The 5752-nt window shown below is 36.4% G+C and overlaps 1 long non-coding RNA gene across 1 annotated transcript; it reads left to right on the top strand.

The window, feature by feature from the left end:
• Positions 1-3620: 3620 nt before the first annotated feature.
• On the top strand, positions 3621-5323 carry LOC131383989 (uncharacterized). The gene is made up of 3 exons (XR_009214426.1): positions 3621-4010; positions 4099-4191; positions 5253-5323. It is a non-coding gene; the product is annotated as an uncharacterized LOC131383989 (long non-coding RNA).
• Positions 5324-5752: the final 429 nt, after the last annotated feature.

Raw genomic sequence — 5752 nt, 5'->3', positions numbered from 1 at the left:
GTTGATTGAAATTTACTTTTTATTACTCATAGTTTAGATGACCATAACTGTGGCTTACTACAGAGACTTATTTGCTGTTTTTTGTACTGCTCCCAGTTTGTAGTCTATCAATATAGGAATTTTGATAGTTCTAGTATTTCTTAGCAATGGTTTAGGTTCAGAAACACATGCTGAGAAAATGAGTTCTTGATTGTATGTATCGATAGAGAAAAACCTGGGACAGGAAAACCTGGGATAGTTCTTGACTGTAGGTATTGATAAAGCAAAACCTGGGTAGATTAGGGTACTGTGTTTCGGGACATGCTGTACTTTCAGGAATCCTTCACTGTAGAGATTAATGTAGGTAAGCAGTACAGGGGAAAAAGTGCCTCTGACACACACACACACACACACACATACACGTGCACACACGGCTGGGTCTGAGTCCCTTCCTTCCATAAGTACCCTTTCAGTGATATTCTGTATTTTTCCCCCTATTCAAGTCTGTCTGTGATGTATATTTTAACTTGATCTCATCTAGATAGGATGTTGGCACCCTGTGCTTATGTGTAGTATTTTGTTGGCTACTGGCACTTGGTTGAACATATGGCAAGTACAAGGTTAATCCACTCACTTGGAAACAGTAGCAACTCTTCTTGACATAACTGTATCCTATAGAGTCCATTTATATTTTGCTGCGATTTGAGAAATTTGGCTCTACTTATACCGGAAACGAAATAGGCCACTTCAAACTTTTTTTTAAATTTCTTCAGTGAGAACTTCCAATTAAAAGGAAGAAGGAAGAACAGGACATATTTTCTGTAAGAACAAAAAATGCCACACGGTGCTTACCCTACCTGGCTGATTTCTCTGTTAGGAATATAAACTTCACAAGGCAGAGAGTATTTTTCTTATCAGGTATCTTCTTTGTTGCTCTCATGCCCCTTAAGAGAATTTGACAGACTTTGTTCCCACTTCCACATTTTTAAGTTGACAACTAAAATGTTTAATTGTAAGTTTATATAGTTTCAAAGGATATAATTTCTTGAGCATTTAAATGGAAATTTTTAAAGTAAAACTGTCACCTCATTTTTAAATGAGCACTTTTTACAGGAATTTTATATCTACTGTCATCTATTTTAAAGGCATACAAATATCTTCTTTAAAAAGTAGACATTTTTGTAATTCTTTTTTCTCTTTGATATTTTACTTCCATTCCACTTCCTCTTAGACTTTTACAAATGCAATGTATTTTTAAAAGTGAATATCTGTTATTGGTTACCCTTTTATATGCCTATACAACAAAAATTTTAAAATTTCCATTCTGTGTTTTTTTCACTGTCTCCATAGTCAGAACTTTACGTCTAAATTTAGATTCCTTTTGCTACATTTTTAGCTCTGCCTACTAGTTGCAATAAAAATTTTCTATGTTCCTAGATTTTGAAGACCTACAATTTTCTTCTGTATTATCATAACAGTTATTTTTCATATGCAAGTGATCAAAAATACACAAAAATTATAATTTTTAAATATCAGAAATAATATTGTATTGGAGATGCTTTTCTTAGTATGATAGGTGGTCAGGGTTTATCGTGCTTTGATTAAATGAGGTGACACAAATATTTCAAATTGTTCCTTTGTTTGACATCCCAGAGATTATTACATTGCAAGGCAATGCATCGCTCCAACAGGGATGCCGAAGTGAATGGGAAGGAAAGGGTTATGAAGAGTTCATGGAAGGCACCTAGGCACACTACTTTTAGGAAAGAGTGGATGTGGAAGCTAAGTATCTGGAAATTGATTTCCTTAAAGCAGTTTGTGTTTGCATGTCTTCTGAAAGGTTTTATGTACTCCCAAGATTAAGTATACTTGTTGGAAGAAGCTGCTCAATATAGTTCTTAAAATAGTCTACAGACATTTTACCCCAGCATAGTAAGAAATAGGAGTACAGCCAGAAATGAGAGTGGGAATGATTAGAGAGACTTCTTTGAGGCCTTGGTGGTGGGTAGGAGCACAGTGGGCGGGGCTCTTTTTAGATGTGCTTTAATCATCAGGAATTCTGATACAATTATATTTTGACTATGATACATAAGCTTCATTTGATTACTGTTGCCAAATATTTTTTGCTCTTCACAAAGTAAACCTCTTTTTAAAACTCTTTAACTGGCAAATAATAATTGCATCTATTTAGGGGGTACATTGTGATGTTTTGATACATGTTTACATTGTGGAATGATTTAATCTAGCTACTTAAATGTAGTGAAAATAACTTAAGCTATTAATCTCAGCCTTGGTGGCTTCTCCTAGTTTATGCTTACACAGGAGGCCGTATTCATTGTGAAATGTCACAGACTCTCACAAACAAGAGAAGACAAGGTAGAGAAGCCCCTCAAACAAAATGCACTAGGTTAATTAATACCGCCAAATGTGACCCACTTAAAATTGTTCCTAACATCAGTTCATGATTTATTTCAAAAGTTCTTAATATTCGAAAATGCTCAATAATTTAAATTATTTCAATGTATATAGCAAATAAACCCTGCTATTAAAACAAAAGAATCAGGTTCATTTCAGAAGAGTGAAAACTAGCAAGATCTTACTGTAAATCAACTGTTTGTTTTCAATTATTTGGCATGAGATCTTACCTATTTTTAACCCATGTTTTAATTCTCTTAGATACCCTGTTGCAAAAGTTCTGAAACATTGTGAGAAGAAGTGTTCTTGTAGCACTTTGGCAATGGGAGCCTCACTTCACTCTGTTATGTGATGTCCCACCCAGTTTTTAGTTAAACCTGGAAACACCTTTGTCCTTAGGTGAAGCAGCAAGTCTTGCTTAAGCAAAGCTGGTGAAATCAGAGCCTCGTCCAAGGCTCAGAAGTGTTTGTGGGGAAAAGGAAACACCTTTTGTGGGAGAAGGAAACAAAGGAGAAGAGAGGAGGAGGAAGAAATTGAAAAAGAAGGGGAGGAGAAGAGGAAAAGAAAAAGAGATGTTGAGAGAAAGAAAAACAGAGAGCTGTGTGTGATTGGATGCCATGACTCCTCAGTCTTAGTGCTAATGCCGTTGTTACCTAACTCTATTTAGGGAACTTGCCAGAACACAGAGAAGCTTTGTGGGCCCGGCTTTCAGAACTTACGCAACAATCGTTTTGGGAGCAGACTGAAAATTTTACAAGAGAACTGAGTTCTCAAGAGACTGACAGTGTGACCAAAAGATCAAAGGTTTGGTGCAGTGGGACTAAGTTTCAGGAAGCCTTTCAAATTGTGAAGATTTTCCTCCCTGTTATGGCAGTTAAGACATGTGAAAATAGTAGTTCGAGACACTTATAAGCAACTTTCTTCTTAGTTCACAATGTTCAATGAATGTCAGTGCCCTCCAAACCCATGAGAACAAAGCAGGCAACCAGGATGATTACTCCCAAATCATTGATAAAAAGAGAGAGAAGTACAGAGATACACAGTGATTTGTGTGGGTTGCCAAAAAGTTGCACAGTCAGTTTGACAACTGTTATTGCCTTCAGGTTGACAAATTGCAAAAGCAGCATTGCTGTGTATGGGTGGGGAGGGAGGAGGAATTGCATGAGTAAGAATGAGATGAGCAATAGTTAGGTGGGGTGGAAACGAAATCTTAACAGTTATTGAGGATTCTGATGTGTTTATGAAACCAAAAGATGATCTAAAAGCCATACAATCAGACTTAGATTAGGGCAGTCTAATATAGTGTGTTGTTTTTGAAAATAATGGCATGATAATTAATAGCAACTCTTTTTTTATACTTGCTTGGTTAACAGGAGGAAACACAGATAAATTAAATACTGGTTAGCAATCTTTAATAACCAGGAGATGCTTAATATTTATTTTGAAATCTGCAACATTTTATAAATCATTGTTTTGGCTGGTGGGACAAACTCAGAATCTGGAACCCACAGAAACCCTTCAGTTACACCAAGGCTTTCCAGTTCATTGCTACTGCACTGAAGAACAGTCTTCACAACTATACCTGGAACTTATTAGGCCAGGAAGGCAAGGCGTTGGTATGTGTTTTTATTATAGTTAAACTTATCTGGATTTAACAGGCATTAACTATCTTCTGATTTCTTCCTTTTTCTTCAATTGTACAAGAGTGTTTCAACTGAATATTGCAACTGACGACATTCACTCTGCATTGATCACCTATGGAATAATCAACTTTCAACCCTCTGAAGTTTCCTAAATGTAAGCCTTCTTCTTAAATATCCTTAAAGCAGCATTTTTAAGCCTGTAAAGATCCATGAGCCCAAGAATCCCTGCCTGAAGTACTTTTGGTTTCAGTCATCCAGTTTCAGTCTTCCCATTGTTCAGTTACCCAGATAACAGTTAACCAGATCCTGGTTTTCTCTGCCTTGTGTCTAAAGTCATGTTTACCCCAACTGATAAAAATAAAAATTAAAATTATTTATGCGGAAATTCATTCTGATACTACAACTCTCCTTTCCATCACAATTAGAAGCTTAACCATGATATGCAAAGTGCATTCTGAGGATGACTAACTAGTCATAGTTAAAAGGTTTGGATAACAAAATAGCAAAATAGGACAGGGCCAGGTAAGAGTCCTCATCTAAATTTTACTCCAAGGAGCACCAGCACTATTATCACCTCCCACTGCAGTTAAATTAAGATGCTTTTTTCAGAAGGAGTGAACATTCAGACATAGTAAATTTACAGGGGCGGCTTCCAAAAGTGACGTGTTTCTCCTGGATTATTCCACTCAGAATTCTAGTTAGGAACAACACTGATTAACCCCAGAACACAGTTTCTTGGAGAATCTTCTATTATCCTGACTAATTTCATGAACTTAGAGAAAACGTAGAGAAGCTTATAATTAATTATGGCCAATTATGCAAAGCTAAACCTCTGCCAAGCTGTATCTATACAAAGATATGAGACTGACTTTATTTTTTCTTTTCTAGAAGGAAAGAGGCACTCTGAATTCAAAGGCTGTTTGAATGAACTGACTGCTTCAGCACTGTCTTGTAGATATAGTCCATTCAAATAAAAGACAATAAATATCTGACTGAATTTTGTTAGCACGTTAAGACATTTATTATAAAAAGATTTAGGAAGAAAATAATGGCCACAATTCTTCAGAATACATGCATACGAATGTGACAAAGCACTGTGGTGTTGCAAACTCAAGGTAAAACGAAGTGAATGAGAAAACAAATTTCCCCACAGTTAAGTTGTATCACAATGTTTATTTATCTTGATTTCACCCATCTTTATCCCATTTCTACCAGTGCTGCTCTGGCCAAGTCACCTCGCTGAAATCTCCACTTCCACTTGTGCACCCTGCCAAGCCACTCTCTACGCAGCTGCCAGAGTGATTACAAAAACAACACGGGATTATGCTACCCCTGCTTATCTAAAATTTGTCAAAATGCCCATTACACTTTGAATAAAATACAGATTCCTCTCAGATTTCATTTCTTATCATGTCTTTCTCAATCATTATGTTCCAGCCTCACTGATCTTCTTTCTGTTCCTGTAAAATATTCCTGCCTCAAGGCCGCAGGCCTACGACCTGCAGTTCTCTTTTTCCCACATGTGACCAGGCTCTCTCTTAGCCATCAGGGCTCATATAAGCTCTTTCCATTGTGTCTAGGCCTCTTATCAAAATCAACCTGTGTATTATTCATTTATCACATAATCTTGTTTTATTTTCCTCATAGCACTCTCACTTTCTGAAATTATCTTTGTTTATATGTTTAATACCCTTCTTTTCCACTAGAATGGAAAC

This window comes from Hylobates moloch, unplaced genomic scaffold, assembly GCF_009828535.3.
Source record: "Hylobates moloch isolate HMO894 unplaced genomic scaffold, HMol_V3 SCAFFOLD_8, whole genome shotgun sequence".
Taxonomy (NCBI): Eukaryota; Metazoa; Chordata; class Mammalia; order Primates; family Hylobatidae; genus Hylobates; species Hylobates moloch.
The sequence above is the reverse complement of the archived record's forward strand: the minus strand, read 5'-3'. Positions and strand labels throughout refer to the sequence as shown.